Source organism: Salmo salar, chromosome 13 (assembly GCF_965601325.2).
Source record: "Salmo salar chromosome 13, fSalSal1, whole genome shotgun sequence".
In the NCBI taxonomy this organism is placed as follows: Eukaryota; Metazoa; Chordata; class Actinopteri; order Salmoniformes; family Salmonidae; genus Salmo; species Salmo salar.
Genome location: NC_138303.1, coordinates 111522685 through 111550000, shown reverse-complemented (window position 1 = coordinate 111550000; position 27316 = coordinate 111522685).

Here is a 27316-nt window from a genome sequence, read left to right as displayed (position 1 = left end):
GGCACACCAGGCCAGTGCCAACTGAAAGCTGCTGAACCAAATGGAAAAAAATACTGTACCTGGTCAAGATCTGACAGCAAAGCAATGATGCGTGCATAATTTCAATAACAGGATATTTGATCTTTCATTTGCAGGCTTAGCAAATAGTCCCTACAGGGTTCATACAGACATTGGCAAGTCAAATTCAAGGACTTCAAGGACTTTTTCATGCACTTATTTGTAATTTTCAAGGACCTACATTTTATATTTAATTGTTGTAAAAAAAGAAATTCCATCCATATATTCAACCAAGACTATGAACTTTTTTTAAATACCTGATTTACATACCCATTCTTGCCTTAGCATTTACTGGAAGATATTAACTAAGAACATCTTTCCTACCACTACCACTGTCGGTCTTAACTCCACAGAACAACTAGTTGTTTGAGAGCTGTGCGCTCTCTCTGCCCGACAGATTATGCATAGGCTATAAGTGTGCAGCGCTCGTGTGATAAATAATCAACATATCAAAGGAACAGCTTCGGGAATCCATCTGTTTTTAATCGTCTATATACAGTGCATTCGGAAAGTATTTAAAACCACTTTACTTTTTTTCACATTTTGTTACATTACAGCCTTAGTAGATATTCCCCCCCCCCCCCCCCCCCCCCCCCATCAATCTACACACAATACCCCATAATGACAAAGCAAAAACAGATTTTTGCAAATGTATTTAAAAATGAAAACTGAAATATTACATTTACATAAGTATTCAGACCCTTTACTCAGTACTTTGTTGAAGCACCTTTGGCAGCGATTACAGCCTCTAGTCTTCTTGGGTATGATGCTGGCACACCTGTATTTGGGGAGTTTCTCCCATTCTTCTCTGTAGATCCTCTCAAGCTCTGTCAGGTTGGATGGGGAGCGTTGCTGACAACTATTTTCAGGTCTCTCCAGAGATGTTTGATCAGGTTCAAGTCTGGGCTCTGGCTGGGCCACTTAAAGACATTCAGAAACTTGTCCCGAAGCCACTCCTGCGTTGTCTTGGCTCTGTGCTTAGGGTCGTTGTCCTGTTGGAAGGTGAAACTTCGTCCCAGTCTGAGGTCCCGAGCGCTCTGTAACAGATTTTCATCAAGGATCTCACTCTGTACTTTGCTCCGCTCATCTTTCCCTCAATCCTGCCTAGTCTCCCAGTCCCTGCCGCTGAAAAACATCCCCAGAGCATGATGCTACCACCACCATGTTTCACTGTAGGGATGGTGCCAGGTTTCCTCCAAATGTGACGCTTGACATTCAAGCCAAAGAGTTCAATCTTTGTTTCATCAGACCAGAGAATCTTGTTTCTCATGGCCTTAGAGTCCTTTAGGTGCTTTGTGACAAACTACAAGCAGGCTGTCATGTGCTAATTACTGAGGAGTGGCTTCCTTCTGGCCACTCTACCATAAAGGCCTGATTGGTAGAGTGCTGTAGAGATGGTTGTCCTTCTGGAAATTCTCCCATCTCCACAGAAAAACTCTGGAGCTCTATCAGAGTGACCATCGGGTTCTTGGTCACCTCCCTGACCAAGGCCCTTCTCCCCGATTGCTCAGTTTGGACCGGGCAGCCAGCTCTAAGAAGAGTCTTGGGGGTTCCAAACTTCTTCCATCTAAGAATGATGGAGGCCACTGTGTTCTTGGGGACCTTCAATGCTGCAGAAATGTTTTGGTACCCTTCCCCAGATCTGTGCCTCGACACAATCCTGTCTCGGAGCTCTACGGACAATTCTTTTGACCTCATGGCTTGGTTTTGCTCTGACATGCACTGTCAACTGTGGAACCTTATATAGACAGGCATGTTCCTTTCCAAATCATGTCCAATCAATTGAATTTACCACAGGTGGACTCCAATCAAGTTGTAGAAACATCTGAAGGATGCTCAATGGAAACAGGATGCAGCTGAGCTCCATTTCAATTATCATAGCAAATGGCCCGAATACTTAAGTAAATAAGATATTTCTGTTTTTTGAAAACAGTTCTAAAAACCTGTTTTTGCTTTGTCATTATGGGTTATTGTGTGTAGATTGCTGAGAATTATTATTTATTTAATCTACTTTATAATAAGGCTGTAACACAACAACATGTGGAAAAAGTCAACGGGTCTGAATACTTTCTGAATGCCCTGTAGGTTCCAATATTCATTTGAGAACACAACAGACAATTTGGAATAGGAGCAGGTTTAAATTGACAGCGTTTTTCCCCAGAGTCAAATAACATCTGTGAATTCATTTGTAGTTTATTAGTTGAGGACATTGAGGACATTGAGATATTGTTCCAGAATCTTTTCCAATCTGTATTCTGTCGGTAGTCTTTAAGATCTACGTTCTATACAGTAATAATTCCCATTGGTTTACGGAGGGCTTCTAGTAGTTTTTATATAGATTTATATGGATACAAAATCTCTACTTCTGTTCTGATTACCTAACGACTCAGTAAGTCGATGGAGTGGGATTGGTTGACTCCATGGTACTCCATAAGTGAGCATAGCGGTTCTTAACTGCAAATAAATAAACAATTACGAACCAGATAAATTATACATCTTTTTTCTTTTTAGGTCATGAAAGGATAATAATTCTTCCCGTGTGGCTCAGTGGGGTAGAGCATGGTGTTTGCAACGCCAGGGTTGTGGGTTTGATTCCTACGGGGGGCCAGTATGGAGAAAAAAAAAAGAAAAAAAAATGTATGCATTCACTACTGTAAGTTGCTCTGGATAAGAGCGTCTGCTAAAATGACTAAAATGTAAATGTAATAATAAACCTTCATCATTCATTATATCTGAAAGTTTATGAATTCCTTGTTTAGGACCATTCTTGAAAAATAATAGGTTTCCCGCCAAGGAGGTACGGAGTTATTTCTTCAATACTGGTGTTTGGGAATGCCATTGGTCTTCACAATTGCACAAGGTTTTCAATTTGTTGCCAGGTGTGTATTGAGTGGGCGATGATTAGTCCAAACGGAGTAAGGCAAAACTTAGGAGACAAGACAGAGAATAGTACCTCTCTCAATGTAAACGGTGACACAATATTTTACCTTATTTACAGATATTTTGATAATAGGAACATTTGGAAGAAATTGGAAGAACCTAGGCTTTCCTCTTGCTTGCTGTTCAGTTGTACTTCCTGATCCTTTGTGAGTCTAGCCATTCTAGATGGCGCCATTACTGCAGAACCAAACCGTTGACTGCAGTCACCCCACATGGCTTTTACAGGATGTACAGCAGGGTAAAGCAACACTATTGGTGTTGTAGCTTTGTTATGATAGCTTTCTAACGATAGCGTTGTTATGATAGCTTTGTTATGATAGCTTTGTAACGATAGCGTTGTTATGATAGCTTTCTAACGATAGCTTTGTTATGATAGCTTTCTAACGATAGCGTTGTTATGATAGCTTTGTTATGATAGCTTTCTAACGATAGCGTTGTTATGATAGCTTTGTTATGATAGCTTTCTAACGATAGCTTTGTTATGATAGCTTTCTAACGATAGCGTTGTTATGATAGCTTTGTTATGATAGCTTTCTAACGATAGCGTTGTTATGATAGCTTTGTTATGATAGCTTTCTAACGATAGCTTTGTTATGATAGCTTTCTAACGATAGCGTTGTTATGATAGCTTTGTTATGATAGCTTTCTAACGATAGCTTTGTTATGATAGCTTTCTAACGATAGCGTTGTTATGATAGCTTTGTTATGATAGCTTTCTAACGATAGCGTTGTTATGATAGCTTTGTTATGATAGCTTTCTAACGATAGCGTTGTTATGATAGCTTTGTTATGATAGCTTTCTAACGATAGCGTTGTTATGATAGCTTTGTTATGATAGCTTTCTAACGATAGCGTTGTTATGATAGCTTTGTTATGATAGCTTTCTAACGATAGCGTTGTTATGATAGCTTTGTTATGATAGCTTTCTAACGATAGCTTTGTTATGATAGCTTTCTAACGATAGCGTTGTTATGATAGCTTTGTTATGATAGCTTTCTAACGATAGCTTTGTTATCACAGTTTTGTGCTGGAATGTAAGTTACGATCAAAATATAATTACAAGCTAACAACCTAAGAAGTACTGAGTTGTATGGGGGTTTCAAACTTCTAGGGACCATTTTGTACCAGCCAGGTAACCTCTAGGCACCACTTAATACCAGCCAGGTAACCTCTAGGCACCATTTAATACCAGCCAGGTAACCTCTTGACACCATTTAATACCAGCCAGGTAACCTCTTGACACCATTTAATACCAGCCAGGCAATCTCTAGTTACCATTTGAAACCAGCCAGGTAAACTCAATTCACCATTTAATACCAGCCAGGTAACCTCTAGGCGCCATTTGACACCAGCCAGGTTACCTCTAGGCACCATTTGATACCAGCCAGGTAACCTCTAGGCACCATTTAATACCAGCCAGGTAACCTCTTGGCACCATTTAATACCAGCCAGGTAACCTCTAGGCACCATTTAATACCAGCCAGGTAACCTCTAGGCACCATTTAATACCAGCCAGGTAACCTCTAGGCACCATTTAATACCAGCCAGGTAACCTCTAGGCACCATTTAATACCAGCCAGGTAACCTCTAGGCACCATTTGATACCAGCCAGGTAACCTCTAGGCACCATTTGATACCAGCCAGGTAACCTCTAGGCACCATTTAATACCAGCCAGGTAACCTCTAGGCACCATTTAATACCAGCCAGGTAACCTCTAGGCACAATTTAATATAGCCAGGTAACCTATAGGCACCACTTAATACCAGCCAGGTAACCTCTAGGCACAATTTAATACCAGCCAGGTAACCTCTAGGCACCATTTAATACCAGCCAGGTAACCTCTAGGCACCATTTAATACCAGCCAGGTAACCTCTAGGCACAATTTAATATAGCCAGGTAACCTATAGGCACCATTTAATACCAGCCAGGTAACCTCTAGGCACAATTTAATACCAGCCAGGTAAACTCTAGGCACAATTTAATACCAGCCAGATAACCTCTAGGCACCATTTAATACCAGCCAGATAACCTCTAGGCACCATTTAATATCAGCCAGATAACCTCTAGGCACCATTTAATACCAGCCAGGTAACCTCTAGGCACAATTTAATACCAGCCAGATAACCTCTAGGCACCATTTAATACCAGCCAGGTAACCTCTAGGCACCATTTAATACCAGCCAGATAACCTCTAGGCACCATTTAATACCAGCCAGGTAACCTATAGGCACCATTTAATACCAGCCAGGTAACCTCTAGGCACCATTTAATACCAGCCAGGTAACCTCTAGGCACCATTTAATACCAGCCAGGTAACCTCTAGGCACCATTTAATACCAGCCAGGTAACCTCTAGGCACCATTTAATACCAGCCAGGTAACCTATAGGCACCATTTAATACCAGCCAGGTAACCTCTAGGCACCATTTAATACCAGCCAGGTAACCTATAGGCACCACTTAATACCAGCCAGGTAACCTCTATGCACCATTTGATACCAGCCAGGTAACCTCTGGGCACCATTTAATACCAGCCAGGTAACCTCTAGGCACCATTTTGTACCAGCCAGGTAACCTCTAGGCACCACTTAATACCAGCCAGGTAACCTCTGGGCACCATTTAATACCAGCCAGGTAACCTCTAGGCACCATTTAATACCAGCCAGGTAACCTATAGGCACCACTTAATACCAGCTGGGTAACCTCTAGGCACCATTTGATACCAGCCAGGTAACCTCTGGGCACCATTTAATACCAGCCAGGTATCCTCTAGGCACCATTTTGTACCAGCCAGGTAGCTACAGTACAAGTTGTCTAATATCAGCTGTAGGCAACACCTACGGTATAGTAATGAACATCCATTTTGTAAAATGGAATGCATTGGGCATCCGATAACATTACAAAGCTTAGAAAGTGTAATTGATATAGATGTTGTAAATGGAGTGAGATATCACCATTAGGATGTCATGTACCTCACGTTAATGTCCAGCTAGCGCATCAATCTGTTAAGAATGACATGTGAGGACACTGGGAAGTCGTTGCTGAGCTTTAAATCTCCTTACCACCATGAACATGCACTGACATTTCACCCTCAGCACATCACTACTCCCTCCTCTAAGACTCCTCTCTCTCTCTCTCTCTCTCTGTCTTTCTCTCTCTCTCTCTCTCTCTCTCTCTCTCTCTCTCTCGCTCTCTCTCTCTCTCTCTCTCTCTCTCTCTCTCTCTCTCTCTCTCTCTCTCACACACACTCTCTCTCTCCAATCGGTCTCTCCTTTCTTTCCCTCTCTCCCTCTCTCTCTCCTCTTTATCTCTCTCTCTCAATTTCAATTAAATTAAATTCAATTCGCTTTATTGGCATGACGTAACAATGTACATATTGCCAAAGCTTATTTTGTATATTTACAATATCTCTCTCTCTCTCTCCAATCGGTCTCTCCTTTCTTTCCCTCTACACTATCTTCCCCCTCTCGGTCAGCATCTCATCTGCTGCTCACCTATCAACCAAAACACAGGAAACATTAAAAACACCAAACCTGTCATCTGGACAGAAAGAAATAGAAAACAAACAACCTATATTACATCATTTATACCCGGCCCATAGACCCATACAGAAATTGTCTTTTCATAAATAGTGATGCATTTCAGCATGGCTTTCCCCCTGTGTGTGTAGGCGTGTGCGCGCGCGTGTGTGTGTGTGTGTGTGTGTGTGTGTGTGTGTGTGTGTGTGTGTGTGTGTGTCTCTGTGTGTGCATACCACTCAATGGTTGGCTGCCCTTGGGAATGATCCAGCATTTAGATTGGATCCATGGCTCTCTCTGAGTCCCAGGGGAGGAGGAGGAGGAGTGGAGAGAGGAATGGAAAGGCCTACCCCACTACATAATTTACAAACGAATCATTTGTGTTTAGTGAGTCCGGCAGATCAGAGGCAGTAAAGAAAACCAGGTGTTCTCTTGACAAGTGTATGAAAATGTACAGAGTTAAAGGTGTTTAAGTGTCTGGTGGTATAGTGGTGGTATAGTGGTGGTATAGTGGTGGTATAGTGTCTGGTGGTATAGTGGTGGTATAGCAGTGGTATAGTGGTGGTAGAGTGGTGGTATAGTGTCTGGTGGTATAGTGGCGGTATAGTGGTGGTATAGTGTCTGGTGGTATAGTGTCTGGTGGTATAGTGGTGGTATAGTGTCTGGTGGTATAGTGGTGGTATAGTGTCTGGTGGTATAGTGGTGGTATAGTGGTGGTATAGTGGTGGTATAGTGGTGTTATAGTGTCTGGTGGTATAGTGTCTGGTGGTATAGTGGTGGTATAGTGGTGGTATAGTGTCTGGTGGTAGAGTGTCTGGTGGTATAGTGGTGGTATAGTGGTGGTATAGTGGTGGTATAGTGTCTGGTGGTATAGTGGTGGTATAGTGGTGGTATAGTGGTGGTATAGTGTCTGGTGGTATAGTGGTGGTATAGTGGTGGTATAAAGGTGGTATAGTGGTGGTATAGTGGTGGTGGTGGTATAGTGTCTGGTGGTATAGTGGTGGTATAGTGGTGGTATAGTGTCTGGTGGTATAGTGGTGGTAGAGTGGTGGTATAGTGTCGGTTGGTATAGTGCCTGGTGGTATAGTGGTGGAATAGTGGTGGTATAGTGTCTGGTGGTATAGTGTCTGGTGGTATAGTGGTGGTATAGTGTCTGGTGGTATAGTGGTGGTATAGTGGTGGTATAGTGGTGGTATAGTGTCTGGTTGTATAGTGTCTGGTGGTATAGTGGTGGTACAGTGGTGGTATAGTGTCTGGTGGTATAGTGGTGGTATAGTGTCTGGTGGTATATTGGTGGTATAGTGGTGGTATAGTGTCTGGTGGTATAGTTTCTGGTGGTATAGTGGGAGTATAGCGGTGGTATAGTGGTGGTATAGTGGTGGTATAGTGTCTGGTGGTATAGTGGTGGTATAGTGGTGGTATAAAGGTGGTATAGTGGTGGTATAGTGGTGGTGGTATAGTGTCTGGTGGTATAGTAGTGGTATAGTGGTGGTATAGTGTCTGGTGGTATAGTGGTGGTAGAGTGGTGATATAGTGTCTGGTGGTATAGTGCCTGGTGGTATAGTGGTGGAATAGTGGTGGTATAGTGTCTGGTGGTATAGTGTCTGGTGGTATAGTGGTGGTATAGTGTCTGGTGGTATAGTGGTGGTATAGTGGTGGTATAGTGTCTGGTTGTATAGTGTCTGGTGGTATAGTGGTGGTACAGTGGTGGTATAGTGTCTGGTGGTATAGTGGTGGTATAGTGTCTGGTGGTATAGTGGTGGTATAGTGGTGGTATAGTGGTGGTATAGTTTCTGGTGGTATAGTGGTGGTATAGCGGTGGTATAGTGGTGGTATAGTGGTGGTATAGTGGTGGTATAGTGTCTGGTGTTATAGTGGTGTTATAGTGGTGGTATAGTGTCTGGTGGTATAGTGGTGGTATAGTGGTGGATAGTGGTGGTATAGTGTCTGGTGGTATTGTGGTGGTATAGTGGTGATATAGTGTCTGGTGGTATAGTGTCTGGTGGTATAGTGGTGGTTACAGTGGTGGTATAGTGTCTGGTGGTATAGTGGTGGTATAGTGTCTGGTGGTATATTGGTGGTATAGTGGTGGTATAGTGTCTGGTGGTATAGTTTCTGGTGGTATAGTGGTGGTATAGCGGTGGTATAGTGGTGGTATAGTGGTGGTATAGTGTCTGGTGGTATAGTGGTGGTATAGTGGTGGTATAGTGGTGGTATAGTGTCTGGTGGTGTAGTGTCTGGTGGTATAGTCGTGGTATAGTGTCTGGTGGTATAGTGGTGTTATAGTGGTGGTATATTGTCTGGTGGTATAGTGGTGGTATAGTGGTGGTATAGTGTCTGGTGGTATAGTGTCTGGTGGTATAGTGGTGGAATAGTGGTGGTATAGTGTCTGGTGGTATAGTGGTGGTATAGTGGTAGTATAGTGTCTGGTGGTATAGTGGTGGTATAGTGGTGGTATAGTGGTGGTATAGTGGTGTTATAGTGTCTGGTGGTATAGTGTCTGGTGGTAGAGTGGTGGTATAGTGTCTGGTGGTAGAGTGTCTGGTGGTATAGTGGTGGTATAGTGGTGGTATAGTGGTGGTATAGTGTCTGGTGGTATAGTGGTGGTATAGTGGTGGTATAGTGGTGGTATAGTGTCTGGTGGTATAGTGGTGGTATAGTGGTGGTATAAAGGTGGTATAGTGGTGGTATAGTGGTGGTGGTATAGTGTCTGGTGGTATATTGGTGGTATAGTGGTGGTATAGTGTCTGGTGGTATAGTGGTGGTAGAGTGGTGGTATAGTGTCTGGTGGTATAGTGCTTGGTGGTATAGTGGTGGAATAGTGGTGGTATAGTGTCTGGTGGTATAGTGTCTGGTGGTATAGTGGTGGTATAGTGTCTGGTGGTATAGTGGTGGTATAGTGGTGGTATAGTGGTGGTATAGTGTCTGGTGGTATAGTGGTGGTATAGCAGTGGTATAGTGGTGGTAGAGTGGTGGTATAGTGTCTGGTGGTATAGTGGCGGTATAGTGGTGGTATAGTGTCTGGTGGTATAGTGTCTGGTGGTATAGTGGTGGTATAGTGTCTGGTGGTATAGTGGTGGTATAGTGGTGGTATAGTGTCTGGTGGTATAGTGGTGGTATAGTGGTGGTATAGTGGTGGTATAGTGGTGTTATAGTGTCTGGTGGTATAGTGTCTGGTGGTATAGTGGTGGTATAGTGGTGGTATAGTGTCTGGTGGTAGAGTGTCTGGTGGTATAGTGGTGGTATAGTGGTGGTATAGTGGTGGTATAGTGTCTGGTGGTATAGTGGTGGTATAGTGGTGGTATAGTGGTGGTATAGTGGTGGTATAGTGTCTGGTGGTATAGTGGTGGTATAGTGGTGGTATAAAGGTGGTATAGTGGTGGTATAGTGGTGGTGGTGGTATAGTGTCTGGTGGTATAGTGGTGGTATAGTGGTGGTATAGTGTCTGGTGGTATAGTGGTGGTAGAGTGGTGGTATAGTGTCTAGTGGTATAGTGCCTGGTGGTATAGTGGTGGAATAGTGGTGGTATAGTGTCTGGTGGTATAGTGTCTGGTGGTATAGTGGTGGTATAGTGTCTGGTGGTATAGTGGTGGTATAGTGGTGGTATAGTGGTGGTATAGTGTCTGGTTGTATAGTGTCTGGTGGTATAGTGGTGGTACAGTGGTGGTATAGTGTCTGGTGGTATAGTGGTGGTATAGTGTCTGGTGGTATAGTGGTGGTATAGTGGTGGTATAGTGTCTGGTGGTATAGTTTCTGGTGGTATAGTGGGAGTATAGCGGTGGTATAGTGGTGGTATAGTGGTGGTATAGTGTCTGGTGGTATAGTGGTGGTATAGTGGTGGTATAAAGGTGGTATAGTGGTGGTATAGTGGTGGTGGTATAGTGTCTGGTGGTATAGTAGTGGTATAGTGGTGGTATAGTGTCTGGTGGTATAGTGGTGGTAGAGTGGTGATATAGTGTCTGGTGGTATAGTGCCTGGTGGTATAGTGGTGGAATAGTGGTGGTATAGTGTCTGGTGGTATAGTGTCTGGTGGTATAGTGGTGGTATAGTGTCTGGTGGTATAGTGGTGGTATAGTGGTGGTATAGTGGTGGTATAGTTTCTGGTGGTATAGTGGTGGTATAGCGGTGGTATAGTGGTGGTATAGTGGTGGTATAGTGGTGGTATAGTGTCTGGTGTTATAGTGGTGTTATAGTGGTGGTATAGTGTCTGGTGGTATAGTGGTGGTATAGTGGTGGATAGTGGTGGTATAGTGTCTGGTGGTATTGTGGTGGTATAGTGGTGATATAGTGTCTGGTGGTATAGTGTCTGGTGGTATAGTGGTGGTTACAGTGGTGGTATAGTGTCTGGTGGTATAGTGGTGGTATAGTGTCTGGTGGTATATTGGTGGTATAGTGGTGGTATAGTGTCTGGTGGTATAGTTTCTGGTGGTATAGTGGTGGTATAGCGGTGGTATAGTGGTGGTATAGTGGTGGTATAGTGTCTGGTGGTATAGTGGTGGTATAGTGGTGGTATAGTGGTGGTATAGTGTCTGGTGGTGTAGTGTCTGGTGGTATAGTCGTGGTATAGAGTCTGGTGGTATAGTGGTGTTATAGTGGTGGTATATTGTCTGGTGGTATAGTGGTGGTATAGTGGTGGTATAGTGTCTGGTGGTATAGTGTCTGGTGGTATAGTGGTGGAATAGTGGTGGTATAGTGTCTGGTGGTATAGTGGTGGTATAGTGGTAGTATAGTGTCTGGTGGTATAGTGGTGGTATAGTGGTGGTATAGTGGTGGTATAGTGGTGTTATAGTGTCTGGTGGTATAGTGTCTGGTGGTAGAGTGGTGGTATAGTGTCTGGTGGTAGAGTGTCTGGTGGTATAGTGGTGGTATAGTGGTGGTATAGTGGTGGTATAGTGTCTGGTGGTATAGTGGTGGTATAGTGGTGGTATAGTGGTGGTATAGTGTCTGGTGGTATAGTGGTGGTATAGTGGTGGTATAAAGGTGGTATAGTGGTGGTATAGTGGTGGTGGTATAGTGTCTGGTGGTATATTGGTGGTATAGTGGTGGTATAGTGTCTGGTGGTATAGTGGTGGTAGAGTGGTGGTATAGTGTCTGGTGGTATAGTGCTTGGTGGTATAGTGGTGGAATAGTGGTGGTATAGTGTCTGGTGGTATAGTGTCTGGTGGTATAGTGGTGGTATAGTGTCTGGTGGTATAGTGGTGGTATAGTGGTGGTATAGTGGTGGTATAGTGTCTGGTTGTATAATGTCTGGTGGTATAGTGGTGGTACAGTGGTGGTATAGTGTCTGGTGGTATAGTGGTGGTATAGTGTCTGGTGGTATATTGGTGGTATAGTGGTGGTATAGTGTCTGGTGGTATAGTTTCTGGTGGTATAGTGGTGGTATAGCGGTGGTATAGTGGTGGTATAGTGTCTGGTGGTATAGTGGTGGTATAGTGGTGGTATAGTGGTGGTATAGTGTCTGGTGGTGTAGTGTCTGGTGGTATAGTCGTGGTATAGTGTCTGGTGGTATAGTGGTGTTATAGTGGTGGTATATTGTCTGGTGGTATAGTGGTGGTATAGTGGTGGTATAGTGTCTGGTGGTATAGTGTCTGGTGGTATAGTGGTGGAATAGTGGTGGTATAGTGTCTGGTGGTATAGTGGTGGTATAGTGGTAGTATAGTGTCTGGTGGTATAGTGGTGGTATAGTGGTGGTATAGTGGTGGTATAGTGGTGTTATAGTGTCTGGTGGTATAGTGTCTGGTGGTATAGTGGTGGTATAGTGGTGGTATAGTGTCTGGTGGTAGAGTGTCTGGTGGTATAGTGGTGGTATAGTGGTGGTATAGTGGTAGTATAGTGTCTGGTGGTATAGTGGTGGTATAGTGGTGGTATAGTGTCTGGTGGTATAGTGGTGGTATAGTGGTGGTATAAAGGTGGTATAGTGGTGGTATAGTGGTGGTGGTATAGTGTCTGGTGGTATAGTGTCTGGTGGTATAGTGGTGGTAGAGTGGTGATATAGTGTCTGGTGGTATAGTGCCTGGTGGTATAGTGGTGGAATAGTGGTGGTATAGTGTCTGGTGGTATAGTGTCTGGTGGTATAGTGGTGGTATAGTGTCTGGTGGTATAGTGGTGGTATAGTGGTGGTATAGTGTCTGGTTGTATAGTGTCTGGTGGTATAGTGGTGGTACAGTGGTGGTATAGTGTCTGGTGGTATAGTGGTGGTATAGTGTCTGGTGGTATAGTGGTGGTATAGTGGTGGTATAGTGGTGGTATAGTTTCTGGTGGTATAGTGGTGGTATAGCGGTGGTATAGTGGTGGTATAGTGGTGGTATAGTGTCTGGTGATATAGTGTCTGGTGGTATAGTGGTGGTATAGTGGTGGTATAGTGGTGGTATAGTGTCTGGTGGTATAGTGGTGTTATAGTGGTGGTATAGTGTCTGGTGGTATAGTGGTGGTATAGTGGTGGATAGTGGTGGTATAGTGTCTGGTGGTATTGTGGTGGTATAGTGGTGATATAGTGTCTGGTGGTATAGTGTCTGGTGGTATAGTGGTGGTTACAGTGGTGGTATAGTGTCTGGTGGTATAGTGGTGGTATAGTGTCTGGTGGTATAGTGGTGGTATAGTGTCTGGTGGTATAGTGGTGGTATAGTGGTGGTATAGTGTCTGGTGGTATAGTTTCTGGTGGTATAGTGCTTGGTATAGCGGTGGTATAGTGGTGGTATAGTGGTGGTATAGTGTCTGGTGGTATAGTGGTGGTATAGTGGTGGTATAGTGGTGGTATAGTGTCTGGTGGTGTAGTGTCTGGTGGTATAGTGGTGGTATAGTGGTAGTATAGTGTCTGGTGGTATAGTGGTGGTATAGTGGTGGTATAGTGGTGGTATAGTGGTGTTATAGTGTCTGGTGGTATAGTGTCTGGTGGTATAGTGGTGGTATAGTGGTGGTATAGTGTCTGGTGGTAGAGTGTCTGGTGGTATAGTGGTGGTATAGTGGTGGTATAGTGGTAGTATAGTGTCTGGTGGTATAGTGGTGGTATAGTGGTGGTATAGTGGTGGTATATTGGTGGTATAGTGTCTGGTGGTATAGTGGTGGTATAGTGGTGGTATAAAGGTGGTATAGTGGTGGTATAGTGGTGGTGGTATAGTGTCTGGTGGTATAGTGTCTGGTGGTATAGTGGTGGTAGAGTGGTGATATAGTGTCTGGTGGTATAGTGCCTGGTGGTATAGTGGTGGAATAGTGGTGGTATAGTGTCTGGTGGTATAGTGTCTGGTGGTATAGTGGTGGTATAGTGTCTGGTGGTATAGTGGTGGTATAGTGGTGGTATAGTGTCTGGTTGTATAGTGTCTGGTGGTATAGTGGTGGTACAGTGGTGGTATAGTGTCTGGTGGTATAGTGGTGGTATAGTGTCTGGTGGTATAGTGGTGGTATAGTGGTGGTATAGTGGTGGTATAGTTTCTGGTGGTATAGTGGTGGTATAGCGGTGGTATAGTGGTGGTATAGTGGTGGTATAGTGTCTGGTGATATAGTGTCTGGTGGTATAGTGGTGGTATAGTGGTGGTATAGTGGTGGTATAGTGTCTGGTGGTATAGTGGTGTTATAGTGGTGGTATAGTGTCTGGTGGTATAGTGGTGGTATAGTGGTGGATAGTGGTGGTATAGTGTCTGGTGGTATTGTGGTGGTATAGTGGTGATATAGTGTCTGGTGGTATAGTGTCTGGTGGTATAGTGGTGGTTACAGTGGTGGTATAGTGTCTGGTGGTATAGTGGTGGTATAGTGTCTGGTGGTATAGTGGTGGTATAGTGTCTGGTGGTATAGTGGTGGTATAGTGGTGGTATAGTGTCTGGTGGTATAGTTTCTGGTGGTATAGTGCTTGGTATAGCGGTGGTATAGTGGTGGTATAGTGGTGGTATAGTGTCTGGTGGTATAGTGGTGGTATAGTGGTGGTATAGTGGTGGTATAGTGTCTGGTGGTGTAGTGTCTGGTGGTATAGTCGTGGTATAGTGTCTGGTGGTATAGTGGTGTTATAGTGGTGGTATATTGTCTGGTGGTATAGTGGTGGTATAGTGGTGGTATAGTGTCTGGTGGTATAGTGTCTGGTGGTATAGTGTCTGGTGGTATAGTGGTGGTATAGTGGTGGTATAGTGGTGGTATAGTGTCTGGTGGTATAGTGGTGGTATAGTGGTGGTATAGTGGTGGTGGTATAGCGTCTGGTGGTATAGTGGTGGTATAGTGGTGGTATAGTGTCTGGTGGTATAGTGGTGGTAGAGTGGTGGTATAGTGTGTGGTGGTATAGTGCCTGGTGGTATAGTGGTGGAATAGTGGTGGTATAGTGTCTGGTGGTATAGTGGTGGTATAGTGGTAGTATAGTGTCTGGTGGTATAGTGGTGGTATAGTGGTGGTATAGTGGTGGTATAGTGGTGTTATAGTGTCTGGTGGTATAGTGTCTGGTGGTATAGTGGTGGTATAGTGGTGGTATAGTGTCTGGTGGTAGAGTGTCTGGTGGTATAGTGGTGGTATAGTGGTGGTATAGTGGTGGTATAGTGTCTGGTGGTATAGTGGTGGTATAGTGGTGGTATAGTGGTGGTATAGTGTCTGGTGGTATAGTGGTGGTATAGTGGTGGTATAAAGGTGGTATAGTGGTGGTATAGTGGTGGTGGTATAGTGTCTGGTGGTATATTGGTGGTATAGTGGTGGTATAGTGTCTGGTGCTATAGTGGTGGTAGAGTGGTGGTATAGTGTCTGGTGGTATAGTGCCTGGTGGTATAGTGGTGGAATAGTGGTGGTATAGTGTCTGGTGGTATAGTGTCTGGTGGTATAGTGGTGGTATAGTGTCTGGTGATATAGTGGTGGTATAGTGGTGGTATAGTGTCTGGTTGTATAGTGGTGGTATAGTGTCTCGTGGTATAGTGGTGGTATAGTGGTGGTATAGTGTCTGGTGGTATAGTGGTGGTACAGTGGTGGTATAGTGTCTGGTGGTATAGTGGTGGTATAGTGTCTGGTGGTATAGTGGTGGTATAGTGGTGGTATAGTGTCTGGTGGTATAGTTTCTGGTGGTATAGTGGTGGTATAGCGGTGGTATAGTGGTGGTATAGTGGTGGTATAGTGTCTGGTGGTATAGTGGTGGTATAGTGGTGGTATAAAGGTGGTATAGTGGTGGTATAGTGGTGGTGGTATAGTGTCTGGTGGTATAGTGTCTGGTGGTATAGTGGTGGTATAGTGTCTGGTGGTATAGTGGTGGTATAGTGGTGGTATAGTGTCTGGTTGTATAGTGTCTGGTGGTATAGTGGTGGTACAGTGGTGGTATAGTGTCTGGTGGTATAGTGGTGGTATAGTGTCTGGTGGTATAGTGGTGGTATAGTGGTGGTATAGTGTCTGGTGGTATAGTTTCTGGTGGTATAGTGGTGGTATAGCTGTGGTATAGTGGTGGTATAGTGGTGGTATAGTGTCTGGTGATATAGTGTCTGGTGGTATAGTGGTGGTATAGTGGTGGTATAGTGGTGGTATAGTGTCTGGTGGTATAGTGTCTGGTGGTATAGTGGTGGTATAGTGGTGGTATAGTGTCTGGTGGTAGAGTGTCTGGTGGTATAGTGGTGGTATAGTGGTGGTATAGTGGTGGTATAGTGTCTGGTGGTATAGTGGTGGTATAGTGGTGGTATAGTGGTGGTATAGTGGTGGTATAGTGTCTGGTGGTATAGTGGTGGTATAGTGGTGGTATAAAGGTGGTATAGTGGTGGTATAGTGGTGGTGGTATAGTGTCTGGTGGTATATTGGTGGTATAGTGGTGGTATAGTGTCTGGTGGTATAGTGGTGGTAGAGTGGTGGTATAGTGTCTGGTGGTATAGTGGTGGTATAGTGTCTGGTGGTATAGTGGTGGTATAGTGGTGGTATAGTGTCTGGTGGTATAGTGGTGGTAGAGTGGTGGTATAGTGTCGGTTGGTATAGTGCCTGTTGGTATAGTGGTGGAATAGTGGTGGTATAGTGTCTGGTGGTATAGTGTCTGGTGGTATAGTGGTGGTATAGTGTCTGGTGGTATAGTGGTGGTATAGTGGTGGTATAGTGGTGGTATAGTGTCTGGTTGTATAGTGTCTGGTGGTATAGTGTTGGTACAGTGGTGGTATAGTGTCTGGTGGTATAGTGGTGGTATAGTGTCTGGTGGTATAGTGGTGGTATAGTGGTGGTATAGTGTCTGGTGGTATAGTTTCTGGTGGTATAGTGGTGGTATAGCGGTGGTATAGTGGTGGTATAGTGGTGGTATAGTGTCTGGTGGTATAGTGGTGGTATAGTGGTGGTATAAAGGATGGTATAGTGGTGGTATAGTGGTGGTGGTATAGTGTCTGGTGGTATAGTGGTGGTATAGTGGTGGTATAGTGTCTGGTGGTATAGTGGTGGTAGAGTGGTGATATAGTGTCTGGTGGTATAGTGCCTGGTGGTATAGTGGTGGAATAGTGGTGGTATAGTGTCTGGTGGTATAGTGTCTGGTGGTATAGTGGTGGTATAGTGTCTGGTGGTATAGTGGTGGTATAGTGGTGGTATAGTGTCTGGTTGTATAGTGTCTGGTGGTATAGTGGTGGTACAGTGGTGGTATAGTGTCTGGTGGTATAGTGGTGGTATAGTGTCTGGTGGTATAGTGGTGGTATAGTGGTGGTATAGTTTCTGGTGGTATAGTGGTGGTATAGCGGTGGTATAGTGGTGGTATAGTGGAGGTATAGTGTCTGGTGGTATAGTGGTGTTATAGTGGTGGTATAGTGTCTGGTGGTATAGTGGTGTTATAGTGGTGGATAGTGGTGGTATAGTGTCTGGTGGTATTGTGGTGGTATAGTGGTGATATAGTGTCTGGTGGTATAGTGGTGGTATAGTGTCTGGTGGTATATTGGTGGTATAGTGGTGGTATAGTGTCTGGTGGTATATTGGTGGTATAGTGTCTGGTGGTAGAGTGTCTGGTGGTATAGTGGTGGTATAGTGGTGGTATAGTGGTGGTATAGTGTCTGGTGGTATAGTGGTGGTATAGTGGTGGTATAGTGGTGGTATAGTGGTGGTATAGTGTCTGGTGGTATAGTGGTGGTATAGTGGTGGTATAAAGGTGGTATAGTGGTGGTATAGTGGTGGTGGTATAGTGTCTGGTGGTATATTGGTGGTATAGTGGTGGTATAGTGTCTGGTGGTATAGTGGTGGTAGAGTGGTGGTATAGTGTCTGGTGGTATAGTGGTGGTATAGTGTCTGGTGGTATAGTGGTGGTATAGTGGTGGTATAGTGTCTGGTGGTATAGTGGTGGTAGAGTGGTGGTATAGTGTCGGTTGGTATAGTGCCTGTTGGTATAGTGGTGGAATAGTGGTGGTATAGTGTCTGGTGGTATAGTGTCTGGTGGTATAGTGGTGGTATAGTGTCTGGTGGTATAGTGGTGGTATAGTGGTGGTATAGTGGTGGTATAGTGTCTGGTTGTATAGTGTCTGGTGGTATAGTGTTGGTACAGTGGTGGTATAGTGTCTGGTGGTATAGTGGTGGTATAGTGTCTGGTGGTATAGTGGTGGTATAGTGGTGGTATAGTGTCTGGTGGTATAGTTTCTGGTGGTATAGTGGTGGTATAGCGGTGGTATAGTGGTGGTATAGTGGTGGTATAGTGTCTGGTGGTATAGTGGTGGTATAGTGGTGGTATAAAGGATGGTATAGTGGTGGTATAGTGGTGGTGGTATAGTGTCTGGTGGTATAGTGGTGGTATAGTGGTGGTATAGTGTCTGGTGGTATAGTGGTGGTAGAGTGGTGATATAGTGTCTGGTGGTATAGTGCCTGGTGGTATAGTGGTGGAATAGTGGTGGTATAGTGTCTGGTGGTATAGTGTCTGGTGGTATAGTGGTGGTATAGTGTCTGGTGGTATAGTGGTGGTATAGTGGTGGTATAGTGTCTGGTTGTATAGTGTCTGGTGGTATAGTGGTGGTACAGTGGTGGTATAGTGTCTGGTGGTATAGTGGTGGTATAGTGTCTGGTGGTATAGTGGTGGTATAGTGGTGGTATAGTTTCTGGTGGTATAGTGGTGGTATAGCGGTGGTATAGTGGTGGTATAGTGGAGGTATAGTGTCTGGTGGTATAGTGGTGTTATAGTGGTGGTATAGTGTCTGGTGGTATAGTGGTGTTATAGTGGTGGATAGTGGTGGTATAGTGTCTGGTGGTATTGTGGTGGTATAGTGGTGATATAGTGTCTGGTGGTATAGTGGTGGTATAGTGTCTGGTGGTATATTGGTGGTATAGTGGTGGTATAGTGTCTGGTGGTATAGTTTCTGGTGGTATAGTGGTGGTATAGCGGTGGTATAGTGGTGGTATAGTGGTGGTATAGTGTCTGGTGGTATAGTGGTGGTATAGTGGTGGTATAGTGGTGGTATAGTGTCTGGTGGTGTAGTGTCTGGTGGTATAGTCGTGGTATAGTGTCTGGTGGTATAGTGGTGTTATAGTGGTGGTATATTGTCTGGTGGTATAGTGGTGGTATAGTGGTGGTATAGTGTCTGGTGGTATAGTGTCTGGTGGTATAGTGTCTGGTGGTATAGTGGTGGTATAGTGGTGGTATAGTGGTGGTATAGTGTCTGGTGGTATAGTGGTGGTATAGTGGTGGTATAGTGGTGGTGGTATAGCGTCTGGTGGTATAGTGGTGGTATAGTGGTGGTATAGTGTCTGGTGGTATAGTGGTGGTAGAGTGGTGGTATAGTGTGTGGTGGTACAGTGCCTGGTGGTATAGTGGTGGAATAGTGGTGGTATAGTGTCTGGTGGTATAGTGGTGGTATAGTGGTAGTATAGTGTCTGGTGGTATAGTGGTGGTATAGTGGTGGTATAGTGGTGGTATAGTGGTGTTATAGTGTCTGGTGATATAGTGTCTGGTGGTATAGTGGTGGTATAGTGGTGGTATAGTGTCTGGTGGTAGAGTGTCTGGTGGTATAGTGGTGGTATAGTGGTGGTATAGTGTCTGGTGGTATAGTGGTGGTATAGTGGTGGTATAGTGGTGGTATAGTGGTGGTATAGTGTCTGGTGGTATAGTGGTGGTATAGTGGTGGTATAAAGGTGGTATAGTGGTGGTATAGTGGTGGTGGTATAGTGTCTGGTGGTATATTGGTGGTATAGTGGTGGTATAGTGTCTGGTGGTATAGTGGTGGTAGAGTGGTGGTATAGTGTCTGGTGGTATAGTGCCTGGTGGTATAGTGGTGGAATAGTGGTGGTATAGTGTCTGGTGGTATAGTGTCTGGTGGTATAGTGGTGGTATAGTTTCTGGTGGTATAGTGGTGGTATAGCGGTGGTATAGTGGTGGTATAGTGGTGGTATAGTGTCTGGTGGTATAGTGGTGGTATAGTGGTGGTATAAAGGTGGTATAGTGGTGGTATAGTGGTGGTGGTATAGTGTCTGGTGGTATAGTGTCTGGTGGTATAGTGGTGGTATAGTGTCTGGTGGTATAGTGGTGGTATAGTGGTGGTATAGTGGTGGTATAGTGTCTGGTTGTATAGTGTCTGGTGGTATAGTGGTGGTACAGTGGTGGTATAGTGTCTGGTGGTATAGTGGTGGTATAGTGTCTGGTGGTATAGTGGTGGTATAGTGGTGGTATAGTGTCTGGTGGTATAGTTTCTAGTGGTATAGTGGTGGTATAGCTGTGGTATAGTGGTGGTATAGTGGTGGTATAGTGTCTGGTGATATAGTGTCTGGTGGTATAGTGGTGGTATAGTGGTGGTATAGTGGTGGTATAGTGTCTGGTGGTATAGTGGTGTTATAGTGGTGGTATAGTGTCTGGTGGTATAGTGGTGGTATAGTGGTGGATAGTGGTGGTATAGTGTCTGGTGGTATAGTGGTGGTATAGTGGTGATATAGTGTCTGGTGGTATAGTGTCTGGTGGTATAGTGGTGGTTACAGTGGTGGTATAGTGTCTGGTGGTATAGTGGTGGTATAGTGTCTGGTGGTATATTGGTGGTATAGTGGTGGTATAGTGTCTGGTGGTATAGTTTCTGGTGGTATAGTGGTGGTATAGCGGTGGTATAGTGGTGGTATAGTGGTGGTATAGTGTCTGGTGGTATAGTGGTGGTATAGTGGTGGTATAGTTGTGGTATAGTGTCTGGTGGTATAGTGTCTGGTGGTATAGTCGTGGTATAGTGTCTGGTGGTATAGTGGTGTTATAGTGGTGGTTTAGTGTCTGGTGGTATACTGGTGGTATAGTGGTGGTATAGTGTCTGGTGGTATAGTGTCTGGTGGTATAGTGTCTGGTGGTATAGTGGTGGTATAGTGGTGGTATAGTGGTGGTATAGTGTCTGGTGGTATAGTGGTGGTATAGTGGTGGTATAGTGGTGGTGGTATAGTGTCTGGTGGTATAGTGGTGGTTTAGTGGTGGTATAGTGTTTGGTGGTATAGTGGTGGTATAGTGGTGGTATAGTGTCTGGTGGTATAGTGTCTGGTGGTATAGTGGTGGTATAGTGTTGTTATAGTGCCTGGTGGTATAGTGGTGGTATAGTGGTGGTATAGTGGTGGTATAGTGTCAGGTGGTATAGTGGTGGTATAGTGTCTGGTGGTATAGTGGTGGTATAGTGGTGGTATAGTGGTGGTATGGTGGTGGTATAGTGGTGGTGGTATAGTGTCTGGTGGTATAGTGGTGGTATAGTGGTGGTATCGTGTCTGGTGGAATAGTGGTGTTATAGTGTCTGGTGGTATAGTGGTGGTATAGTCGTGGTATAGTGACTGGTGGTATAGTGTCTGGTTGTATAGTGTCTGGTGATATAGTGGTGGTATAGTGGTGGTATAGTGTCTGGTGGTATAGTGGTGGTATAGTGTCTGGTGGTATAGTGGTGGTATAGTGGTGGTATAGTGTCTTGTGGTATAGTTTCTGGTGGTATAGTGGTGGTATAGCGGTGTTATAGTGGTGGTATAGTGGTGGTATAGTGTCTGGTGGTATAGTGTCTGGTGGTATAGTGGTGGTATAGTGGTGGTATAGTGTCTGGTGGTATAGTGGTGTTATAGTGGTGGTATAGTGTCTGGTGGTATAGTGGTGGTATAGTGGTGGATAGTGGTGGTATAGTGTCTGGTGGTATAGTGGTGGTATAGTGGTGGTATAGTGTCTGGTGGTATAGTGGTGGTACAGTGGTGGTATAGTGTCTGGTGGTATAGTGGTGGTATAGTGTCTGGTGGTATATTGGTGGTATAGTGGTGGTATAGTGTCTGGTGGTATAGTTTCTGGTGGTATAGTGGTGGTATAGCGGTGGTATAGTGGTGGTATAGTGGTGGTATAGTGTCTGGTGGTATAGTGGTGGTATAGTGGTGGTATAGTTGTGGTATAGTGTCTGGTGGTATAGTGTCTGGTGGTATAGTCGTGGTATAGTGTCTGGTGGTATAGTGGTGTTATAGTGGTGGTTTAGTGTCTGGTGGTATACTGGTGGTATAGTGGTGGTATAGTGTCTGGTGGTATAGTGTCTGGTGGTATAGTGTCTGGTGGTATAGTGGTGGTATAGTGGTGGTATAGTGGTGGTATAGTGTCTGGTGGTATAGTGGTGGTATAGTGGTGGTATAGTGGTGGTGGTATAGTGTCTGGTGGTATAGTGGTGGTTTAGTGGTGGTATAGTGTTTGGTGGTATAGTGGTGGTATAGTGGTGGTATAGTGTCTGGTGGTATAGTGTCTGGTGGTATAGTGGTGGTATAGTGTTGTTATAGTGCCTGGTGGTATAGTGGTGGTATAGTGGTGGTATAGTGGTGGTATAGTGTCAGGTGGTATAGTGGTGGTATAGTGTCTGGTGGTATAGTGGTGGTATAGTGGTGGTATAGTGGTGGTATGGTGGTGGTATAGTGGTGGTGGTATAGTGTCTGGTGGTATAGTGGTGGTATAGTGGTGGTATCGTGTCTGGTGGAATAGTGGTGTTATAGTGTCTGGTGGTATAGTGGTGGTATAGTCGTGGTATAGTGACTGGTGGTATAGTGTCTGGTTGTATAGTGTCTGGTGATATAGTGGTGGTATAGTGGTGGTATAGTGTCTGGTGGTATAGTGGTGGTATAGTGTCTGGTGGTATAGTGGTGGTATAGTGGTGGTATAGTGTCTTGTGGTATAGTTTCTGGTGGTATAGTGGTGGTATAGCGGTGTTATAGTGGTGGTATAGTGGTGGTATAGTGTCTGGTGGTATAGTGTCTGGTGGTATAGTGGTGGTATAGTGGTGGTATAGTGTCTGGTGGTATAGTGGTGTTATAGTGGTGGTATAGTGTCTGGTGGTATAGTGGTGGTATAGTGGTGGATAGTGGTGGTATAGTGTCTGGTGGTATAGTGGTGGTATAGTGGTGGTATAGTGTCTGGTGGTATAGTGGTGGTACAGTGGTGGTATAGTGTCTGGTGGTATAGTGGTGGTATAGTGTCTGGTGTTATAGTGGTGGTATAGTGGTGGTATAGTGTCTGGTGGTATAGTTTCTGGTGGTATAGTGGTGGTATAGCGGTGGTATAGTGGTGGTATAGTGGTGGTATAGTGTCTGGTGGTATAGTGGTGGTATAGTGTATGGTGGTATAGTCGTGGTATAGTGTCTGGTGGTATAGTGGTGTTATAGTGGTGGTATAGTGTCTGGTGGTATAGTGGTGGTATAGTGGTGGTATAGTGTCTGGTGGTATAGTGTCTGGTGGTATAGTGTCTGGTGGTATAGTGGTGGTATAGTGGTGGTATAGTGGTGGTATAGTGTCTGTTGGTATAGTGTCTGGTGGTATAGTGGTGGTATAGTGGTGGTATAGTGGTGGTATAGTGTCTGGTGGTATAGTCGTGGTATAGTGTCTGGTGGTATAGTGGTGTTATAGTGGTGGTATAGTGTCTGGTGGTATAGTGGTGGTATAGTGGTGGTATAGTGTCTGTTGGTATAGTGTCTGGTGGTATAGTGGTGGTATAGTGGTGGTATAGTGGTGGTATAGTGGTGGTATAGTGTCTGGTGGTATAGTGTCTGGTGGTATAGTGTCTGGTGGTATAGTGGTGGTATAGTGGTGGTATAGTGGTGGTATAGTGTCTGGTGGTATAGTGGTGGTATAGTGGTGGTATAGTGGTGGTGGTATAGTGTCTGGTGGTATAGTGGTGGTTTAGTGGTGGTATAGTGGTGGTATTGTGCCTGGTGGTATAGTGGTGGTATAGTGGTGGTATAGTGGTGGTGGTATAGTGTCTGGTGGTATAGTGGTGGTATAGTGGTGGTATAGTGGTGGTATAGTGGTGGTATAGTGTCAGGTGGTATAGTGGTGGTATAGTGTCTGGTGGTATAGTGGTGGTATAGTGGTGGTATAGTGGTGGTATAGTGGTGGTATAGTGGTGGTATAGTGGTGGTGGTATAGTGTCTGGTGGTATAGTGGTGGTATAGTGGTGGTATAGTGTCTGGTGGTATAGTGGTGGTATAGTGGTGGTATAGTGTCTGGTGGTATAGTGTCTGGTGGTATAGTGGTGGTATAGTGGTGGTATAGTGCCTGGTGGTATAGTGGTGGTATAGTGGTGGTATAGTGGTGGTATAGTGGTGGTATAGTGTCAGGTGGTATAGTGGTGGTATAGTGTCTGGTGGTATAGTGGCTGGTATAGTGGTGGTATAGTGGTAGTATAGTGGTGGTATAGTGGTGGTATAGTGGTGGTGGTATAGTGTCTGGTGGTATAGTGGTGGTATAGTGGTGGTATAGTGTCTGGTGGTATAGTGGTGGTATAGTGGTGGTATAGTGACTGGTGGTATAGTGTCTGGTTGTATAGTGTCTGGTGGTATAGTGGTGGTATAGTGGTGGTATAGTGGTGGTATAGTGTCTGGTGGTATAGTGGTGGTATAGTGTCTGGTGGTATAGTGGTGGTATAGTGGTGGTATAGTGTCTGGTGGTATAGTTTCTGGTGGTATAGTGGTGGTATAGCGTGGTATAGCGGTGGTATAGTGGAGGTATAGTGTCTGGTGGTATAGTGTCTGGTGGTATAGTTTCTGGTGGTATAGTGGTGGTATAGCGGTGGTATAGTGGTGGTATAGTGGTGGTATAGTGTCTGGTGGTATAGTGGTGGTATAGTGTATGGTGGTATAGTCGTGGTATAGTGTCTGGTGCTATAGTGGTGTTATAGTGGTGGTATAGTGTCTGGTGGTATATTGGTGGTATAGTGGTGGTCTAGTGTCTGGTGGTATAGTGTCTGGTGGTATAGTGTCTGGTGGTATAGTGGTGGTATAGTGGTGGTATAGTGGTGGTATAGTGTCTGTTGGTATAGTGTCTGGTGGTATAGTGGTGGTATAGTGGTGGTATAGTGGTGGTATAGTGTCTGGTGGTATAGTCGTGGTATAGTGTCTGGTGGTATAGTGGTGTTATAGTGGTGGTATACTGTCTGGTGGTATAGTCGTGGTATAGTGGTGGTATAGTGTCTGTTGGTATAGTGTCTGGTGGTATAGTGGTGGTATAGTGGTGGTATAGTGGTGGTATAGTGGTGGTATAGTGGTGGTATAGTGTCTGGTGGTATAGTGTCTGGTGGTATAGTGTCTGGTGGTATAGTGGTGGTATAGTGGTGGTATAGTGGTGGTATAGTGTCTGGTGGTATAGTGGTGGTATAGTGGTGGTATAGTGGTGGTGGTATAGTGTCTGGTGGTATAGTGGTGGTTTAGTGGTGGTATAGTGGTGGTATAGTGCCTGGTGGTATAGTGGTGGTATAGTGGTGGTATAGTGGTGGTGGTATAGTGTCTGGTGGTATAGTGGTGGTATAGTGGTGGTATAGTGGTGGTATAGTGTCAGGTGGTATAGTGGTGGTATAGTGTCTGGTGGTATAGTGGTGGTATAGTGGTGGTATAGTGGTGGTATAGTGGTGGTATAGTGGTGGTGGTATAGTGTCTGGTGGTATAGTGGTGGTATAGTGGTGGTATAGTGTCTGGTGGTATAGTGGTGGTATAGTGGTGGTATAGTGTCTGGTGGTATAGTGTCTGGTGGTATAGTGGTGGTATAGTGGTGGTATAGTGCCTGGTGGTATAGTGGTGGTATAGTGGTGGTATAGTGGTGGTATAGTGGTGGTATAGTGTCAGGTGGTATAGTGGTGGTATAGTGTCTGGTGGTATAGTGGTGGTATAATGGTGGTATAGTGGTGGTATAGTGGTGGTATAGTGGTGGTATAGTGGTGGTGGTATAGTGTCTGGTGGTATAGTGGTGGTATAGTGGTGGTATAGTGTCTGGTGGTATAGTGGTGGTATAGTGGTGGTATAGTGACTGGTGGTATAGTGTCTGGTTGTATAGTGTCTGGTGGTATAGTAGTGGTATAGTGGTGGTATAGTGGTGGTATAGTGTCTGGTGGTATAGTGGTGGTATAGTGTCTGGAGGTATAGTGGTGGTATAGTGGTGGTATAGTGTCTGGTGGTATAGTTTCTGGTGGTATAGTGGAGGTATAGCGTGGTATAGCGGTGGTATAGTGGAGGTATAGTGTCTGGTGGTATAGTGTCTGGTGGTATAGTGGTGGTATAGTCGTGGTATAGTGGTGGTATAGTGTCTGGTGGTATAGTGGTGGTATAGTGGTGGTACAGTGGTGGTGGTATAGTGTCTGGTGGTATAGTGGTGGTATAGTGTCTGGTGGTATAGTGGTGGTATAGTGGTGGTATAGTGTCTGGTGGTATAGTGTCTGGTGGTATAGTGGTGGTATAGTGGTGGTATAGTGCCTGGTGGTATAGTGGTGGTATAGTGGTGGTATAGTGGTGGTATAGTGGTGGTATAGTGGTGGTATGGTGGTGGTATAGTGGTGGTATAGTGTCAGGTGGTATAGTGGTGGTATAGTGTCTGGTGGTATAGTGGTGGTATAGTGGTGGTATAGTGGTGGTATAGTGGTGGTATAGTGGTGGTATAGTGGTGGTGGTATAGTGTCTGGTGGTATAATGGTGGTATAGTGGTGGTATAGTGTCTGGTGGTATAGTGGTGGTATAGTGTCTGGTGGTATACTGGTGGTATAGTGGTGGTATAGTGACTGGTGGTATAGTGTCTGGTTGTATAGTGTCTGGTGGTATAGTGGTGGTATAGTGGTGGAATAGTGGTGGTATAGTGTCTGGTGGTATACTGGTGGTTTAGTGTCTGGTGGTATAGTGGTGGTATAGTGGTGGTATAGTGTCTGGTGGTATAGTTTCTGGTGGTATAGTGGTGGTATAGCGGTGGTATTTTGGTGGTATAGTGGTGGTATAGTGTCTGGTGGTATAGTGTCTGGTGGTATAGTGGTGGTATAGTGGTGGTATAGTGGTGTTATAGTGTCTGGTGGTATAGTGTCTGGTGGTATAGTCGTGGTATAGTGTCTGGTGGTATAGTGGTGTTATAGTGGTGGTATAGTGTCTGGTGGTATAGTGGTGGTATAGTGGTGGATAGTGGTGGTATAGTGTCTGGTGGTATAGTGGTGGTATAGTGGTGGTATAGTGTCTGGTGGTATAGTGTCTGGTGGTATAGTGGTGGTATAGTGGTGGTATAGTGTCTGGTGGTATAGTGGTGGTATAGGGGTGGTATAGTGGTGGTATAGTGTCTGGTGGTATAGTGGTGGTATAGTGGTGGTATAGTGTCTGGTGGTATAGTGCCTGGTGGTATAGTGGTGTTATAGTGGTGGTATTGTGTCTGGTGGTATAGTGGTGGTATAGTGTCTGGTGGTATAGTGGTGGTATAGTGGTGGTATAGTGGTGGTATAGTGGTGGTATAGTGTCTGGTGGTATAGTGTCTGGTGGTATAGTGGTGGTATAGTGTCTGGTGGTATAGTGGTGGTATAGTGGTGGTATAGTGGTGGTATAGTGGTGGTATAGTGGTGGTATAGTGTCAGGTGGTATAGTGGTGCTATAGTGTCTGGTGGTATAGTGGTGGTATAGTGGTGGTATAGTGGTGGTATAGTGGTGGTGGTATAGTG